This window comes from Gopherus evgoodei, chromosome 6 (assembly GCF_007399415.2).
Source record: "Gopherus evgoodei ecotype Sinaloan lineage chromosome 6, rGopEvg1_v1.p, whole genome shotgun sequence".
Classification (NCBI taxonomy): Eukaryota; Metazoa; Chordata; order Testudines; family Testudinidae; genus Gopherus; species Gopherus evgoodei.
Window position 1 is genome coordinate 62,064 of NC_044327.1, and position 19,883 is coordinate 81,946.

Genomic DNA, 19,883 nt, shown 5'->3' on the forward strand with positions numbered 1-19,883 from the left:
CTCTACAGTTGGTAAAAGTACAGAGACTCTGCTGCTGCTCATGAACTAGAAGCACATGACCTCTAAACAGCTGCTATTTGAATGTATCTGAAAGTTACAAGGAACAATGATCTGTGTTAAAGGAAGGTTGCCATTTATTAGAGCCCCAATTGATGCCGTGTGCGCAAAGAGAGGATTGAATGTGTAACAGGGAGTTTGGTAAATCTTGGTTATTTTAGTTTTGTAACAAGTTCCTGTCCATCTCCAGTAGAGTTTTCAGTCCCAATGGCAACTTACTTACCAAATATAATCCAGACTAGTCCATTCCTCCCAAGTGGATGTGGTTCTTGTTCTTCTGCACATTGTAGCCCATGGAGGCCAAGGACCTGCAAATGTGTCTTCATGTGCCTTTGTTTAATTGATGAAAACAAACCTAGACACTTAGAAGATTGGAACTGTGAGGGATCATAACCCCCCCCCGCGTCTTGTTAGACGAAGCTTTGCAACCATCCATAAAGAGCCTTGTCTAGCCACCACGACCTTTGAGAGTTTGCTGTCACTGTCACGGATGCTGCACCAGGGTCCTGATTGAAATAACAAACGAACGGTATCCTGCTGCAGAGCCCTGACATTGATACAGGCATCTGTAATCCTAACATATAATATTGTAACAAGTAATGCTTTTAGCTTTATTAGTTTATAGGTCCATATATCTAGGCCTTAGACTTTAGCTAAACTTAATATAAGCCAAATAATTGTTAAATAAAAGCCATGGTTTTAGTTCTCAAATAGACTTGTTTAGCAACATATCAGGCACTGGGTGTGGAGAAACTAGATATGAAGAAATGGGGTATGGAACACTGACAAAAGAGGAACTAGGAGGGGGACAAGGGGTCCCCTTGAGTGCCAGCTTAGCCTTATGCAATATACAATATAATAGCTAATGCTTGCTTAAGGGAAACTCCAAGGAGGGGCTATCAAAATAACCAGCTCAATCACTGCCAGAACACATGAAATATGTTCAACTAGCTTGCTGATATGCACTATTTTAATGACTTCTGCAATATGTATTTGCAATCAAGGGGTCATAAGACAGTCAATATAATTGCAAAAGAAACAATAACTGGAAATACCCCAAACTGGACTTACAGTAAATAACCTGCTGATTTGCAAAATTGCATTACCAAAAATGTAAAATAACTTGTGTAATCTATATGATGTTTTGCAGTTTTAACCTTTATAAGCTTGGCAAAATTTGTAAGGCACAGAGCGGCTTATCTCTTGCTGGAGGTTACGCTCTCTCTCCCTGTGTGCATACTTGTAATCTTGTTATAACAATAAAGGTGCCTCAGGCTGTCTGATTCAAAATCAACTGGGTGGTGGTCTTTTCCATGACAGAACTGATTTCAGCTGGGGGACATGTTTGCTAGATTTTTATGCATTTTCACAGGAAAGCATTGAGTGTGTCTATTTGGTTCAGAGATCCCTATTTAGTGGGGCTCCTGAACATACTAGAAATGAAATGATTTTTATTGAAGAAACAAGTTTGTGAGGGGGCACTTGGATTTGAACCAAGGACCACTTGATCTGCAGTCAAACACTCTACCACTGAGTTATACCCCCCTGACATTTGCATAGGCAAGTCAGTGATCTTAAGGATTTTGAAGGACAGGCTGTGCCCCAGAGAGCTCCTTTTCTATTCCCATAACACAGGGGGGTTAAAAATGGGGTTTGATTAAACTTTATATACACATTTAGACATCACAGCTTGCACACACCCCAGTATAGCTTCCCCCCACTGACAGAGCTACCACCTCTTGGGGAGATGGGTTAACTACACGGACAGGACAGCTCTTTCCCCTCCATGTAGAGCATCGTCATTATTTATGAATAGGTGGGAAATAACCTCCTGAATGGACAGTATCCAATTAGTCAAATATTGCTGTGTCTGCATTCAATATGGGTAACTGGTCATATTGGGCTGGATTAGTAGAAGCGTTGTCAGTAGATCGAGGGAAGTGATTATTCCCCTCTATTTGGCACTGGTGAGGCCACACCTGGAGCATTGAGTCCAGTTTTCCCCACCCTCCACTACAGAAACAAATTGGAGAGAGTCTAGGGGAGGGCAACAAAAATGATTAGGGTTTAGGGGACTTACGAGGAGAGGCTGAGGGCAGGGCCCCCCATGGGGAGGGCAGGTGGGGCAATTTGCCCCAGGCCCTGCAGGGGCCCCCATGAGAATATAGTATTCTATAGTATTGCAACTTTTTTTGTGGAAGGGGCCCCCGAAATTGTTTTGCCCCAGGCCCCATGAATCCTCTGGACGGCCCTGCCTAGACCGTGGTGCTGTCCTCCCACTCCATCCCCTTCCCTCGTTCTCCTCCCTCTGAGGCTCATCCTGTGCTCTGCCCTCACTCCCATTTGGCCACTTCCCACCTCAGCTCTTCTTCTTTGGCTGAGGCCTGCTGGTCCACCTTACACTTGCTCCTCTCCTCCCCCAAGGCCTCCCCATGCCTCTCCACCCGCTACCCCAAGGTCTGCCTGCTGCCCTCACCTCTCTGCCCCCTCCCCTAAGTCCAGCCCTGCCCACTGCTCGTACCCCTCTGCCCCTCCCATGAGACTGCCCACCGCTTGCACCTCTCTACCCCCTCCCCTGTGACCTGCCCTGCCCAGCACTCACACCTCTCTGACCCTCCCCTGAGACCTGCCCTGTCCACCCCTCTCACTTCTCTGACCTCTCCCCTGAGAACCGCCCTGCTCACCACCCATGCCTCTCTGCACCCTCCCCTGCCCTGCCCACCTCTTGAACCTCTCTGCCCCTCCCCTGAGACCCACCCTGTCCACCTCTTTCTTTGGTCATCTGTTGTTATTCCTTGAAACATCAAGGATGGAATAAAAAGCTGAGTTTACTCCAGTGTGAGGAAAGACAGGAGCCACCAACCCCTCGGCAAAGCTCAGTGCCCCAGAGAAAACCTGCCCTCTGCTATCGCAGTCACTGATGTGCTGGGGATATGACGGGAAAGGGACTGTCTGAATGATCAAGGCAGGAAATGGACAACAAGCTACAGCAACGTCATTAACCCCAAACACACTCTCCTCATGCTCCAGTCAGAAGGGAAAGGAGCAAGAATTCTTGCTGTTCAGCCATGGACACACTTACACAACGGCACAGCAGTGTGTGTTGTGGAAGCTGGTCTGAGGAAACAACTGGAATTGATCACTCAGTGAGAACAGAACTAGAATGTAGTGAGAGAAATGTCTCAAGAAAGTAGTTGTGACTAAGTGGTTAAGGTGGTGGACTAGAAATCCTTTGGGGTATCTCTGTCCAGGTTCAAATCCTGCCAACTATGGAGGAAGTTGTGGCTCTTTAGCTCCAAGGGAGCTGGGTCTTGTCTTACTCTCAAGCTAGGCCTACACTAAAGGTTGATGTGGCTTTAATTAAGGTGTTTTAATTGAACAGCTATTGCATGTCCACCCTGTGTCTCCAGAGCACATCCATGCTAGCATCTCTTGGATCACCACAGACAACAGTGCACTGTTGGTAGCTATCCCACTGTGCTGCAGGGTGCTTTGGGAAGGGTTTGCAATGCCTCATGGATTGGTACAGCATGACATGATGCAGGTTTCTCCATCCTATTGTTCTAATGGGCATCCTACTAGATTGCCAACTGCTTTTCAACTGCAGTGTGTGTGTGTGGGAGAGACAGTGTGTGTTGGGGAAGAGTGAGTATGTTAGCATCAGCCCCCCTTCTCTCACTGGCTCAGTTCAGCACAACTCAGCACAGCACTCTCTGTCACACGCACATGCTGCTGCCTGCTTAGCGCTGTGTCAGGGGTGCTGGAACAGGGGGTTTAGAGGGCCATGTCCCCACCACTCTTTACTGACTGTTAGGACAAATGATGAAGGCGGGGAAGGGTGCAGTCTTGGGGGGAAGAGGCATTCTGTGGGTGTGGCCTCGGGGGGAGAGGTGGTGTGAGTGTGGGTCCTTAGGGGAGGGGTATCATGGGGGTGCCACAGTTCGGACAATGGTGCCCTCCCCACCGTAAGAAAGCTTCTGCTGCCCCTGCTCTGTGTTTGCAGAGTGGGAGAGAGCAGCATCCATGGCAGTGATTTGCTCCCCGGGGCTCTGGCAGGGGGGCTCGGGAAGTGATTTAAAGGGCCCAGGGCTCCGGCTTCTGCAGGGAGCCCAGGACCCTTTAAATCACCAGCCTGGGGAAGCCAGGTCGGGCTGGCACAGCGTACCAGCTCTTGTCGGTACCCCATACCAGAACACACCGGTTTACTATCACCTCCGGAAGGTCCTCACGTGGATCAATAACTGGTTAAAAGATAGGAAACAAAGGGTAAGACTAAATGGTCAGTTGTCAGGATGGAAACAGGGAACTAGTGGTGTCTGTACTGGGACCAGGACTAGTCAATATATTCATAAACGATCTGCTAAACAACAAGGTGACAAAATTTGCAGATGATCCAAAACTACTGAGGATAGTTAAGTCCAAAGCAGATTGTGAAGAGTTCAAAAGAGATTTCATAAAACTGGGTGAAAGGGCAACAAAATGGCAGATGAAATTCATTGCTGATCAATACAAAGTGATGCACATTGGAAAACATAATCCCAACGATACATAGAAAACGATGGGATGTCAAATAGCTGCTGCAACTCAAGCAGGAGATCTTGGAGTCACTGTGGATAGTTCTCTGCAAACATCCACTCAGTGTGCAGCGGCAGTCAAAAAAGGGAACAGACTATTGGGAATCATTGAGAAAAGGGTAGATAATGAGAGAGAAAATATTATTGCCACTACATAAATCCATGGTGAGCTCACATCTTGAATATCACGTGCAGATATGGTCGCCCCATCTTAAAAAAAGATGTTTTGGAACTGGAAAAGGTTCAGAAAAGGGGTGTGGAGTGTCTGCCATATGAGGAGAGAATAATAAGACTGGGACTTTTCAGCTTTGAAAAAGGGTGACTGAGGGGGGATACGATAGAGGGCTAGAAAATCATGACTGGTGTGGAGAAAGTAAATAAGGAAGTATTACTTATTCCTTCTTATAACACAAGAACTAGGGGGTCACCAAATGAAATTAATAGGTAGCACATTTAAAACAAACAAATGGAAGTATTTTTTCCACAACGCATAATCAACCTGCGGAACTCCTTGCCAGAGGATGTTGTAAAGGCCAAGACTATAACAGGGTTCCAAAAAAGAGCTAAATCAATTCATGGAGGATATACTCTGAGCCAGGATGGATAGGGATGGTGTCCCTAGTCTCTGTTTGCCAGGAGCTGGGAATAGGTGACAGGGGATGGATCACTTGATGATCACCTGTTCTGTTCATTTCCTCTGAAGCATCTGGCTTTGGCCACTATGGGAAGACAGGAAACTGGACTAGATGGATCCAGTCTGATCCAGTACGGCCGTTCTTATGTCCTTATGCTCCTTTCATACAGATGCCTGGGGTTCTGCCTCACAATGTGTCCCTGAGGTCTCAGCCCAAATGCCCCAGACAGGCAAACACTCTGGGCTCCTGAAGCCTCTGCCCCTCACCTAGTGCCCTACGGCTCATCCCTGACCCTTGTTGCTGCTTCTTGCTATAGACTGTGAAAAGAGCAGAGTTAGTTCAGGAGCCTTCTGGGGACGCAGATCTGAGGCTTTGGGAGAGACACATTGTCTGAGACATCAGAGCACTGTAAACCATGCAGCCACCCCCTCAATCAGGGGCCTGTTCCAGCCCCGAGTCTGGGCTACTGCGATCCCTGCCCCAGAGAAGGGTGCCCACAGATTACAGCCTGAAAATAGGCATGTGACACTAACTCCTGCTTTCCCTGACAGGGCCTCCCCTAGCTCAAGTGGCATCCCAGGCAAGAAGTGTCTTCAGTTATTTTTAATTGCATTTGTAGCTCAGGCCATGGCTACACTGGTGCTTTACAGCGCTGCAACTTTCGAGCTCAGGGGTGTGAAAAAAACACCCCTCTGAGCCCTGCAAGATACAGCGCTGTAAAGCGTCAGTGTAAACAGTGCCGCAGCGCTGTACGTGCAGTGCTGGGAGAGCTCTCTCCCAGCACTGGCGCTGTGACCACACTCACACATCAAAGCGCTGCCGCGGCAGCGCTTTGAAGTTTCAAGTGTAGCCATAGCCTCAGTTCATGATTTTGATGCACAATGTGGATGCACGATTCTCTCTGTCATATCAAATGATAAATTTGCAGGTTAGGATCTGTAAACCTGTATTTATTCATGCCAAATGGAAATGGAACTGTCACCAGCACAGGGTGGGCCAGTATTAAACAGTGTTACAGGAGGAGACAGCGTTAGGATGTTAACCCTAGTGCTTTATTTCAAAGGTCACTTTTCTCGCCTTTGCCCTCACGAACTGAAGCACAGCATCAGAGAGATCCAAAGATTGGCCAATGGGATTTTCAAGTGCTAAAATAGCAAGCGATGTCGGTCTCTCATTGGCCAGCACTGATTGAAAATATGGTTTAATGAGCTGGAGCTTCAAGGCAAGGGTAGCTCTGTCCACTGCCTTCCATTGTAGTGCTGGGCACCAAGTCCCTGTTGGCCAAGATGTGAAGCTGGGAGAAGAGAGTGGGGTGGCAAGTGGCGGCAGGACTTTTGCCACCAGAGTCTAGCTGCCCAACTTCATCCTCATACCACTGGGCCCCTGTTGCCATCAGGAAACCCAGGAACTAAGGCAGGAATAGGGTGAGGAAGTGAGTAAAGCCAAGCAAGGAAGGCAAAAGTGAATCTTGCCTTCATGGGCCACTCCCAGTGACCTCCTTTTTCTGTGCCACAGCTGACAAAAACATCCCATACAGAAAAGCAGTAGGATGAAAAGAAACCTAGCAGCTGCTGAAATAGTTCAGTTGGGTGAGTGCTGAACTAAAGGTCCCTGGCTCAATCCCTGACCTTGGAATGCTCTTCTATCCTCCTGTGTGCAGGGTGGGGTTCTTCTGAAAGTGCAGTAGGTCCTTTAACTGCCCCAAGTCCCTCATTTCAGGCTATGCAGCAGGAAAAGACAGCATGGGCTTCTGCACCGAGTTGGCCCATCTGACCTTTGGTTCTTCTCTTGCTCTCCCTCAGCAAGGGGAAGAAAAAGAAGCTCTTCCTTAAGCTGGAGTCACAAGGGCGATGTAAGGATGACTTCATGAGCCCTGGCTCCAATCCTCTGCTCTGCCAGCTGACCTATTGGAGGGCTGCCACCACTATCTCTAGGTTTGCCCATCGTTGTGTGCCAGGGCGAGCACCAGCCAAGCGGATGGATTTTCTACAGTGTAGTGGTTATCTTATTTGCCTAACACGCAAAAGGTCCCTGGATTAAAATCTGGTAGAAACATGCTGGCTTCCTTTTCTCGGATCCCCTTGCTGTCCAAGAAGGGGCTCCTCCTTCTACTATTGTCCTGTCCCTGGGATAATTCCAACCCCCGCATGACAGAGAGTGCTGACGTCAGTGGAGAAAGCACCTTGGTGTCAGTCTGGAGAACCTAGAGCAGTATGGCGTGTCACCTTTTGGAGGCTTGTGGCTTGGCCTCCTCTGCCCTTGGAGGTTGGCCTATAGAGGCTGTCACTTCCTGCTGGCCTCCTTTGCATGACTTGCCGATGGAGGAAGTAAGCCAGGAATGGGGCAATAGAGGAAAGTCGAGCTGAGGAAGGCAGGGCAGAAGCTGTGCAGCTAAATGGGGTTAGTAGAATAGCCTGGGGAGGTGCGGTTGGCTGCTGGGAGGTAGAATCCTGTGCCTGCCTCTTGGCATCCCAGGGATGGCTATTTGCATCCCAGGAGAAGAAGGATGGTGCTGGGTGAAAGGAAAACAAGCAAAGCTAAGTCCAGTGGAGAATGGCTGTCCCTTTATGGCCCACCTGGGGGCGTGATTGATGGCTTTGGAGGTGGGGACTGGGCTGGCTGTGAACAGCTGGGATCCAGGAAAGCCCCATCTGCCCTTCTGAGGGCCGAACCCATGGAGGTGTGGTTGGTTTTTGGGAGATAGATCCCGTTGCGTGCCTCTTGGCATCCCAGAGATGGCTACGTACAGGCCAGGAGAAGTAGGGTTCTGGAGGGAAGGAAAAGAAGCAATGGGGAGGCTGAGTGGGCTTCTTTCTGGCCGAGATGGTGGGCTATGGGGGGTCTGGGAGTTGCCTGTAAACCATAAGTGGACTTGGTGCAGTGAAAACCACTGCTTTATTCTGGCCGACCTGAGGGCACAATGGATGACTTGGGAGTGGGGGTGGGGGGCTGACTGTGAGCAACTGGGATCCAGGAAGCCCCAACCTGCCCCTTCAGGGGCCCAGTCTTCTGATCTCCTGCCATGGGCAGCCCAGCCTTAAGCCTGTCCAGTATGTGCTGCAGCTCGAGCATTAAGCCTTCCTGTGTGCATAACCTATCTACTGCCTAGTGTAATAAGGTGTCAAGTTTAGAGTGTGAATTTTTCTTTGGTAACTTACTTTGATCTTTTATGCCTACCACTTCTAATCCTTAAAAATCCACCTTTCTGCAGTTAATAAATCTGTTTTATGCTGTACTTAAACTAGTACATTTTGCTTGAGAAAATTTGCTTCGGAAATCTCAGCTCCATTACAAGGCTGGTTCATGTACTAGTCACAGTGAGGGAGGGGTGGACTCTGCGTAATAAACTCACACCGATCAGGCTTCTGATTAAGGCAGGATGGTATGATCCAGGGGTGCCAGGCTGCAGAGCTGGGGGGAATTGGCGGAGTCTCTCTAGCGTTAGTGTTATGAGTGGCTGGGAGAAGCATTCATGTCACTCAGTTGGATGTGCCCCTACCTGTGGATGTCTGTGTAAGTGCAATATGTGCCAGAGATTCGCAGCCTGTCACAGCATCACAGTGTGAGAGGGAATCCAGGCGGTGGGACACAGGGCTCAGGTTGCATCCCCTAGATCCCTTCACAGACTTTCATGAGCCACAGCAGATGTTCACTGAGATAGAGAGAGAGATGCCAAATAGTGATCTCCAGGACCTGCAAACATCAAATGATGAGGAATTCTGCACACAGAGAGAACCCTGCTAGTGGAAAATGCCTTTGGAAAAGCCCCTTCTGTCACCAGCTGTGGTCGTACAGTGCTCAGTGCTCTGCATTGTAGCCTCAAGATGCAAGTTGAGTTACGATGACCTTTTCCTTGTTTCCACATTTCTTAGGTGCCCCCTTCCGACACTTGTCAGAAAAGATGACCGCTTTCTTTTGGAAGCATTTGCACTGCAAGGCAGAGGAAGTCTTCTCTGCTTCCTCGAAAGATTGACCAAAAGGTGGGAAGAGCAGACACACTTGGCAAGGCACCACTGGGTGCTGCATCCCTAACCACCACTTTACCTGGCAGGTGCCTCGGCCAGCTTAGCTACGGTGCTGCTCTCTGGGACTTTTCTCCCAGCTGCTCCATTTCTCATCACTGACAATCAAAAGGAAGGTGACATGGCCTCTGTGTGTGGACATCCCCAGCGAATCCCAAGGACGTGTGGCACAGGCTCTTGTGTTGCAGCAATTGCAGTTGAAGCAACTGCCATGCCATTGGCAGTCACAGCAGCCTTTTCATCAGCTCCAGGCTTGTGATTTGATTCTTTCCAATGCTTCTCTCCAAAGAAGCCTTTTTCTTAGCAAGCAGTTACTTGTATACAAAGGGAGGTCTCTTCTGTTTCCTAGAAAGACACAGGAAAATGTGAGCAGAGGAGACAAAAGCCATACAACAAGGCACCACTGGATGTTGCACCCAGGATCTCCTGTTTACTAGGCAGGTGCTTTAGCCAGCTAAGCCAGGGTATCTGCCTCAAGAAAGTATTTACAACTGTTCCATTTGATGGCCCAGGAAAACACCTGCAAATTCCAAAGTACAGACATTCTCCATTTCCCTCAAGGCTTGCAGACCTTGCGGTGTCTGGCTCTCCGTGCACAGAAAGCCACAGCTGAGTTGACAGAGGGCTTCTAACATGTGCTTCTCCCACCAGCCACTGTGATCATATAGTGGCTAGTGACCTGTGTTTCAGTCGCAGCAACCTCGGCTCAGTTCTGAGTCATGGTAACCTTTCCTTCAGCTCTAGACTTCTCATTTGCCACTTTCCAAGTGTGGTGGGATGGCTGCCCCAAACAAGCAGGAAAAAAATTAAGGCAGCCTTGCAGAGGCGGCGCAGAACTCAGCCAGTCAGGAAAGGGCTTATTGGGAGAGCCAATCAGGAGAAGGCTTGATGGAGCAGCCCATATATAAAGGGCTGCTCAGCACCGCAAGAGTCAGTCACTCCTTGGAGTTTGAGGAGGGAGGATTGGCTGCCCTGAAGGAAGGAGGTGGGGGGGTACCATGATCAGAGTAGTGCTGGGCGGGTAAGGGGGGCATGAGTGACCTCCTGGCCCACTACTGCCAGACTGAGGCCCTGATACAAAGGTGGAGGAAGGTGCTAGGTCTGTGGGGAAGTGGTCCAGGGAAGGAGATGGCGGGTGTTGGAGGTGCACCCCGTTTGCCTCAGTCGCCACTGACACAGGTGGCTACACCCTGGACTGCAGCTGGCCACTGAGGCAAGTGTCTGGGTAGAGGACAGGTGCCCCCTGGAAGTGGGGAGAGACCTGAGTGGGGCACAGCCAGAGGGCTGTGTCCATAAGAGGACACTGAAGTCCTGAGAGCAACATGGGTCCTAATGATAAAACAGATGGCAGCCAGACGCCACTGGATGCAGGTGCACCGGAGGACCAGAGCTAATTCCCAGGATGGCCAACAGGAGGCTCTGCAGTGGTGAGACGTGCCCCATGGCACCAAGGCTCAGCCACAAGGAAGGTTCTCTCCATCTTGAACCACCACTTAGAAGGATTCTGCTGACAGGTCTTTTCTTTTTATGAAGAGAGATATGAAAAAGGAGCCAACAGAGACATTAGGTTCAGCAAGGAAGAACTGTCAGGCCAAGCCAGAATTTCTTGGTTACTAGGAAGGTTCTTCAGCCAGCTCTTCCCAAAGACCCCTGTCCAGAGGCCTTTCAACAGTTACTGCAGATGTTCACCCCAAAGAGACAAAGAGATGCCAAAACAGAGTTCTCCACTGCCTGCAGCCATCAAGCTACCAGGAGTTCTGTGCACAGAGAGGCCCCTGCTGGTGAAAAAAGGCTTTGGTAGAGACTCTTCTGAAAGTTCAGTTAGGGGATGTTTTTCTTGTCTCCACATTTGTCTAGTGGCTCCTTTCAAAACTTGTCACCAAAAAGACCTGTTTCTTTTGCAAGAAATGTATAGCTAGGCAAAGGCAGTCTTCTCCATTTCCTCAAAAGATCACCAAGCTGTGGGGAGAGGAGGCACATTCAGCCAGGCACCACTGAGTGCTGGATGCTGAATCTCCTCTTTATTCAGCAGGTGTCTGTGAAGGACATAAATCTACACCGTGTAGAGGTCAATAATAGGAGTTTATTACACACAGCACTGGCAGAGTGTCACCTTGCTTATTAGGCTTAGAGACACTGTCAATCAATTGATTACAATAGAATATATAGGTTTTCCTTGGGCGGGGGAAAGTGATGGGTTAGGCAGTTCCACACCCCAGGCTAGGTTTTGCAGCAAGACAAGACAGCACATTAGCCAGTGGTTAACAGGTTACATAATGTCTCCGCCCATGGTCTCAAGTTAGCAGGTTAACATTTAATTAATAATTTGATAAAATGTTATTAGTATAAAATACCTGTGTTGAATTCTGATTTGAAGTCCATAGGATGGGAGGAACTCCTTTGATGGTCCAACAGGTACATTCATAGGGGTTAAAGCAAATAACCAGTGACAATATATGGCAATAAAGATTGTTTTCTGGGTGTCTAAAGGCAAGGCATTGGTCCCTGGGAAGGGAGGTGGAAGGATGCCATATCTTACACTGTCATGTGCCAACTTCTCATAAACTCAAGGTTGGATCTGTGGGAAGAATGTCTCCCTACAGAAGAGACTAACAGAATAGGAACAGGGATTCTTTGTTCAGTTTGCAACTCTGAATAAGACACAATTCTTTAGTTCTTAGCTCCAACACCTGGCAATTTGCTGACCAGGTCTATCTTAGCAAGCAAGGCTTTCTGTTTACCCCAGCTTCCTCTTAGCAGATCACGATTTGCTAGGCCTCTGATCCCTTGACCATGCTCTGGACTTTGGGTCTGGAAAAGAGCTGGCACAATCCATAGATCAGGTTGTTATATAAAATGCACATGGATTTGAACCCTTCACATCCAGTAATGGCAAAGTTCTTGGTTCAGGCTTGTAGCAGTCATGGAATAAACTGCAGGTTGAAATCAAGTCTCTGGAGTCCATCCACAGCTGAGATGGGTCATTCAGTAGTTTGTAGAGAGCGTCAGTTTGTAGCAAAGTCCCTCCAGAGGTATGAAGCAGGATTGGAGACAAGTCATCAGCCTTTTATATATCAGGGGGTAGCCGTGTTAGTCTGGATCTGTAAAAGCAGCAAAGAATCCTGTGGCACCTTATAGACTAACAGACGTTTTGGAGCATGAGCCTTTTATAGTCTCTTGCCATGAGGTCTTTGCTTTCTTTGTCCCAAGGGCACTCTATTCATCACGTGGCAGAGAAAAAAACCCTTAAAGTTCTGTCCATAGGCAGGTCCCTGCATACCTTGCTGAGTCACAAGGCATATCTGCCTTCTCTCAGTGGGTCAGTTGTATAACTCATGGTCCTTAATGAGCCATCAAGCAGGCTAGGCAGAACTGATACCAACTTGTCTGGCTGGAGTGTTCCCGGGAAGCATAGCACAAGTTTGAAATACGGGCAGCATACAGCCATTATTCATAACATCAACTAGAAAAATGATACACTTCTAGAGATAGCATCATTATAATCAGCCAGTCAGAACTTCTCCATACACCCCTTACACAACAACCTTTCTACAATATTGGCTGCAAATATATGAGTGGTTGCAACAGTGATCTATAGTTACAGATTATGTCAATAACATCACAGGAGGTGACACGGCATCAGTGAGACTAAGAGTGGAATACTGCCTCCAATTTTGGTGTTTTCATTTGAAAAAGATAATGTGAAATTGGAGCTGGGACAGCAAAGAGCCGCCAAATGTTCTGAGGGCTGGAGAAAAATACCTTCTAGAGAGCTACTGAAAGAGCTCAACCTGTTTAGCTTATCAAAAGAAAATTGAAAGGTGACTTCATTGAAGTCTTGAAGTGCCTTAATGGAGAGAAAATATTGGGTATTAAGGGGCTCTTTAATCGAGCAGAGAAAGGCCTAACAAGACCCAGTGGCTGGAAGATGAAAAGAGACAAATTCATATTACATCTAAGGCACAAATAGTCAACAACGAGGATGATTCAGCACAGGAACAAGCTACCAAGGAAAGTGGTGGATTCGCCATCTTCTGATGTCATTTAATGAAGACTAGATGTCTTTCTGGAATGTGTTTGCCCCAAATGTAGCTTTTGTGTCATACAGGAGGCTTGTGATATGAAGGGGGTAAGATTAGATGCTCTAAAGGTCTCTTCTGGCCATAAAGTCAACTAATTTCTGAAAAAATGACTGTAGCATTGGGAACAGTGTCTGATGTATTTCTGTCTAGCCGGCTTGCTTCCTAGAACGAACGCTCCTTGAGTGGGGTGATCCATAGGGAGTAGCTCAAACCTCCAAAGTGCCTGGCCAGGGACAGGACATTAGCACAGCAAGGTAGGGGGTGTGGCAGTGACATCACAAAGGCCTTTTGCAGGACCTCAGACTATTGGTCAAAGGTGGTGGGGAGGTGGTGACCTCACAGAGAGATGCTGACATCAACCAGGCACGACAGGGGCGAGGAGCCAGGGAAACCTCAGAGACCCCTATGGCTTTGTTTCAGCAAGTCTCCTTCTCAAGGTCTGTCTTTGAGGACTGAGAGTATTTGGGTTCACGTACGTGAGCACCAGGAGGAACCTCTTTCAAGTTTTCTCCTTTCCTTTTAGTGATTTTACTAGAAAACAGCTGTCCCTGTTTAGAAGGTAAGAGCCTCCTCGAGGTTTGAAACCTGTTCAGTCTGATCCATCTGGTGACAGTTGAATTCTAGGCATGGAAAACACGAGCTTAAGGAGGCAGAATTTTATTCCACACCTGAGATTTTGTCCCTTAGACTCACTGGGGACATTAGGGTTTGTCCTTTTGGTTTCAAATTTTCCTCCATCCATCTCTCCCTCCTTTCTCTTTGTCTCTTGCATCTTTTGTCCTTTCTCCTGTTTCCCTCCCAATACCAGGAGAGGGGTGGGTGGGTGTGTGTGTTGCGGGGAAGTGCTCGGCAGCTCCCACTGTGGGAGGTCCACCCAAAAATGTGGGGCTGAAATAGTGCTCAGGCAGTGATTCCCACCGGTGACCTGGGCCATTCTTTGGGCTCCCTGGTGAGAACCCTCAGCCTCCTTTCCTCAGTCTCTACCCTGATTGGCTGAGCAGGGGGTTATTGACAGGGAGGAGACTCAGGTCCTTGTTCTTCTCTTTTAAGACCAAGGAAATAAGTCATAACCACTTATATGTTTGATGAATTTTGCTGCTTCTCTGCATTAATTGTCTCTGAGCAGTTCATGATTCTCTCTAACATTGCAGTTCTCCTCAAAAACTTGCTGAATAATTACTGTGCACTGTTGTTGGTCTGGAGCTCATGTGAGAGCACTTTATTCAGGTCATTCAATGTCTGAAATTCAAGATCTGATGGTTAGTTTGAAAATCAGGGCTCTTGGTATCATACCCCAGCTCCCTAAGCCCTCAGCCACAACCACTTAACACAGGAGACTTTCTACATTCTGGTTCTGTTCTCACTGAAGGGGCATTTCCAATTGTTTGCTCAGACCATCTTCCCCAGCACAGTCACTGCTGTGCAGCTCTGTACTTGTGGCCCTGGCTGAACAGCAAGAATTCCTGCCCATTTCCCTACTGGCTGGAGCATGGTTAGAGTGTGTTTGTGGTTCATGATTTTGTCATGGTATATACCCCCCACTCTGAACCTTAGTCTCCAAAAGATGAGGTACCAGCATAAATTCCTCTAAGCTTAATTACCAGCTTAGAACCTGTAGCGCTGCCACCAACCAGGAATTCCAGTGCCTGGTACACTCTGGTCCCCCCAAAACCTTGCCCAGGGAACCCCAAGACCCAGACCCTCTGGATCTTAACACAATGAAAGTAAACCCGTTCCCCCACCGTTGCCTCTCCCAGGCTTCCCCTCCCTGGGTGACCCTGGAAGATCACTGTGATTCAAACTCCTTGAATCTTAAAACAGAGAGGAAAATTTACCTTCCCCCTTCTTCTCTCTCCCCCTCCCAGACTCTCCCTGAGAGAGAAAGTAATCCTAACACAGAGAGAAATTAACCTTTCTCTCTCCCTTCCCTCCTTTCTCCCCACCAATTCCCTCTTGGATCCAGACCCAGTCCCCTGGGGTCTCACCAGAATAAAAAAACAATCAGGTTCTTCAACAAGAAACTTTTAATTAAAGATGGAAAAACAGTAAAAATTATCTTTGTAAATTTAAGATGGATTAGGTACAGGGTCTTTCAGCTATAGATACTGGGAATACCCTCCTAGCCTAAGTGTACAAATACAAATTAAAATCCTTTCAGCAAAATACGAATTTGGACTCCTTCCAGCTAAATACACATTTAAACTCCTTCCAACCAAATACACAAATGCAAATAAAGAAAACAAACATAAGCCTAACTCGTTTTATCTACCTAGTACTTACTATTCTGAACTATTAAGAGCCTGTATTGGAGAGATTGGAGAGAAACCTGGTTGCACGTCTGAGCCCCCAGAGTGAACAACAACCAAACACTAACAGCACACACTAAACTTCCCTCCCTCAAGATTTGAAAGTATCCTGTCCCCTGATTGGTCTTCTGGTCAGGTGACAGCCAGGCTCACTGAACTTGTTAACCCTTTACAGTCAAAAGAGATATAAAGTACTTCTGTTCTATTAACTCCTACTATCTGTTTATGACAGATGTTGCTGTAGATTGTTCATTCCCTGCCTTGGGAATTCAGACAGTCCCTTTCCCAACATATCTCCAGCACATCAATCCCTGGCTGGGTCTCCTGGGCAGTGGAAAACATTCCTTGTTTGGTGCTGCCAAAGGGATCATGCAGAGCTGAGATGCCCCTCGGCTTGGATCAAACGGGGCTGTTGGATGGAATTTATCACAGAACCATCCCTGATCCCCAGAGCCCCACAGGGAGAATCTAGAGAAGGGGGAGTCATTCCTCCACTGCGCTCCCAGAAGAGCTGCTAGGACTCCTTCCTGCCAGCTACTCACCCCTGGATTCCTCCTCAGCTCCTGGGATCTTTCTGCTCCAAAGGCTCCAGAGGCCTGGGGTGGGGAGGGCGTCACTGCACAGTCTGAATCACAAGGGAGGTTTCTGGGATTGAAGGAAGGAGCAGAAAATGGAGAGGAAAGAAACAGAGAGAAACCACCTCTTCTCTCTCCTCTCCCCCTTCCAGCAAGAAATGTTATCAAGCGTTAGGGGAAATGGTGCCCTGGGTAAAACTTGTACTTAGGCACTTCCCCATCGGCCCTGGATGATCCCCCTCCCCCTTTTCCACTAGTTCCTGCACTCCCAACCCTTGCGCCTCCTTCACCCCTAACTCCGGACCCCTCCTGGGCCCTAACCCCTACACTGTGTCCCTTTCCCCTTAACTCCTACACTCCCCTCCTGCACCACCAGCCACTGTCCCTCTCCTGCACCCCCTTCACCCCTAACTCCTGCATCCCCTCCTGCACCCATGTGGTGACAGTGATCTGTGTGCATGGAGCAGCTGGCATTGCTGCCCACTCCTCCTCTGGACACCCCTAGGAGCTGCAGAGTTGAAGTGGAGGGGCAAGAAGTGACATCATCTGAGTTCCCTGCATCCAGGTCACTTTCCTCAGCCTCACAGCACAACCCAGGTGGGAAAAGTGACCAGGAAGCATGGAGCACATAGTGTTGCTCCTCGCTCCCCCTAACCCTCTATGGGGCCATGGAGGAGCATTGGGAGAGCAGTGAGCACCTTTCTACTGCCACACTGTGCCCTTTGACCCCCTGGAGCCCTGGGTGGTGGCCAGGGGGTCCCCCACCCCTAAGGCCAGGCAGCCCCCAGCAAGAACAGCAGAGAACACAGAGAGACTGGCCACACACTGAGCAGTGGTAGCCTGGGCGGCTCGTAATGGAGGCTCGACTGGGCTCAGCCTCCTCAAACCTTACGTCATCAAAGAGACAGTGGGGCCCATGACTAGAGGCCCTGTAGAAATTAGGTCCCCCTGGAAAAGTCTCCCCCATGTCAGCCCCAGGGCTGGAGGATCTCTCACTATGTGCTACGGCCCGGGGGCTGCAGCAGGGGCACAGAGCTTCTCTGATCTCGGGGCCACAGTGGGGTAGGGGTAAAGGAGTGACAGGGTGGGGCCAGAGGGGGAAGGGGTGGAACAGAGGTGACAGTGGATGGTGCCGTGGGTGGAAGGTGTGGAAGGGGGCGGAGCCACAGACAGAAGTTAGGGGGGCATGGTTTCAGTGCTGGGGGCCCCCGCACTTGTTCTCCCTTTCCCTGGGAATTGGCATCACTAGGCTCTGCTTAGCGATTAGGGTTCAGTGGTCCCCAAAATGTGGGGCATGACTCTTAAGGGGACACAGGAAGATTCATAGCAGCCAGCCCCCATGGAGGGAGCACGACTCAGCCCCACTCTGTCCCAGCTCTTTTCCAACCCCAACCTCAGCCTGGGTTCCTGACTCCCAGTTCGGCCTCCACTCCCTTCCCCCTGTCTGCACCCCTCTCTTCAGCAAGCAATAGCCCCACTCCCAGCCCCGGTTTTCGACTCTGGCTTCTGAGGGGCCACAGCCATGGATAAGAGTGCACAGTGTGAAATGTTTGGGGACCACTGGTTTAGGGTGACGTTCTCAGTCACTTCTATACAGTCCAATAAAAGCTATTGTTCCATCAGAACAGACTAGGTATGTTCTGCTGCCCTTCACTCATGCAGGAAGGAAGATAACAATTCATACCACTCAGTGCTAAAGTGATTTGTAACCCGCCACCAGCCAAAACTGGTCATTTTGGGGAAGCGGCCCCATCATGCGGCATACCTAGACAGAGTAAGTGTGTCTGGGCAAACACGGTCTGTTCTTGAAGTCTTTCCCACAGCTGGTCACTAGGTGTGAGGGGGGAGCTCATTCAGCCCCTGCTTCTGCTTAGTATTTAAAAACACCTTAGTGTCCCTATCTTTGCTGGCCTTAGATTTTGCTTTCTGCCCATTTCTTAATGGCTGAGTGGTTAAAGTGATGGACTGCTAGTCTAAGGTTCTCTGCACAGTTGCGTTCAAATCCTATCTTCATCAGATGCATTCAGTCTTCACCCCTCCTTTATAGAAAACCATCTCCTCCTTTGGTACAATGACAGATCAAACAATGTTGCTTCCTGCAAACAAAAACCTGCTCAGAAACTCCCTTGCTTTAAATAAAATGTCTAAATCTCAGATTTCTAAAAAAAATTTCTTAGTCCTGTATGTCTTAGTTTTTATCTCAAAAGGTAACAGCCTCATAATCTCCCCCAAACACCCTGGGACCTCCCCAAATTATTAAAATACTCCAGTTCTCAGCAAGGCCATGACAGTGACCCACAGATAGAGTGTCTAGGCCAAGCTGTTCTGAAGGAGGCAACTCAAACATTTTCTCCCTGCTTCCCTTGGCAAGGTCTGACTGAGAAAACAAAATTCCCCAAACCGAAAATTTTCTGCTGAAAAACCAGTACAAGTTATTTGGGGATTTTGGTTTGAATGTATTATTATTATTATTATCTTCTGATTTCTGAAGCAGTTTTGTCCTCCAGGTGTGTTTCCAGCTGTTGAATTGTGGGGGAGACATGCCAAGTCATGTCTCTGCCCCTTTTTCATATTTTCTTCCAACTTTCTAGAAAGCTCCTTTGCTATGATGTGAGTCAAGCAGTGTCCATTGTTGCTGTGTTGTCTCGGCGAAGTCTGCATTGTACACGGTTCCTGGGATAGTCCTTGGGAGTGTAGCTACCTTTAATGGGACAGCAGTGAGTCTGGCTCCTCCGTTTTTGCACCTGAAAGGCTGGTGGGGGGCATTTCCCAACCTCATAACATATTTCTGTAATGCACACAGAGCAAACTTCATAACTTCCCAAACCAATGTGAGCACACAGAATGCAAGAAGACATTAAGGTTCAACAGATGAACAGTTCAAGATTTTTAGAATGATACCTCACCAGGCAGACTTTGTTCAAAACGTATCATCTCTACATGAGAGTGGTGAATATGGGGCTTGCAGGGTGCTGCTTTGAGCACAGCGTGCCACACCTGGGCTTCCCTTGCAATGGGAACATACCCTTAGAGTCCAACTCTCCTGGGATAAAGATGGCAGCATGGCTGGCCTGGGTCATCTGACTTGGGCTCCTGGAGCTAAAGCTGAGAGGCTAAAAACTGTGGTGCAGATATTTGTGTTCACACTGAAGCCTGGGTTCAGAAACCCTCACCCCTCGTGGGGTCTCAGAGGTTGGGCTCAAGCCCATCTGTCTGCACTGTAATTTTATAGTCTTGCAGTCCAAGCCCCATAACCCTGAGTCAGCTGACCCAGGCTTTCAGACAGGTGCCCTGGGTGTTTTAATCACAGTGTAGACATAACATTAGGGTAGGTCCACACTGCAATGAAAGACCCAGGGCAGGCTTGTGTCAGATTAATCAGGGTCATGTGGCTTGGGCTGTAAAGTTGCAGTGTGCGTGTCTCAGCTCAGGCTCAGTACCCTGCTCTAGGAGCCCAGAAGGTTGGGCGGGAGTTTAGCAAATGGAAATGGTAAAACCACAGTGAAGTATTACCCTGGACTCATGGCAGTTCTCCATTGGTCTGTTTGCTTTTGGGGCAGGGATAACAACTCCCAGTGGTGCCCTGTTGAGTGGCTTTTGGGGCACCTGCTCTTGGCTGCTGTCAGAAGGAC

At 48.6% G+C, this 19,883-nt stretch overlaps 1 long non-coding RNA gene and 1 other non-coding gene across 2 annotated transcripts; both read right to left on the reverse strand.

The window, feature by feature from the left end:
- Positions 1–301: 301 nt before the first annotated feature.
- LOC115653606 lies at positions 302–18,183 on the reverse strand. The gene is made up of 3 exons (XR_004000966.1): positions 18,017–18,183; positions 16,219–16,301; positions 302–419 (listed from the first exon to the last, which is right to left on the reverse strand). It is a non-coding gene; the product is annotated as an uncharacterized LOC115653606 (long non-coding RNA).
- On the reverse strand, positions 1,531–1,602 carry TRNAC-GCA. The gene has a single exon. It is a non-coding gene; the product is annotated as a tRNA-Cys (tRNA).
- Positions 18,184–19,883: the final 1,700 nt, after the last annotated feature.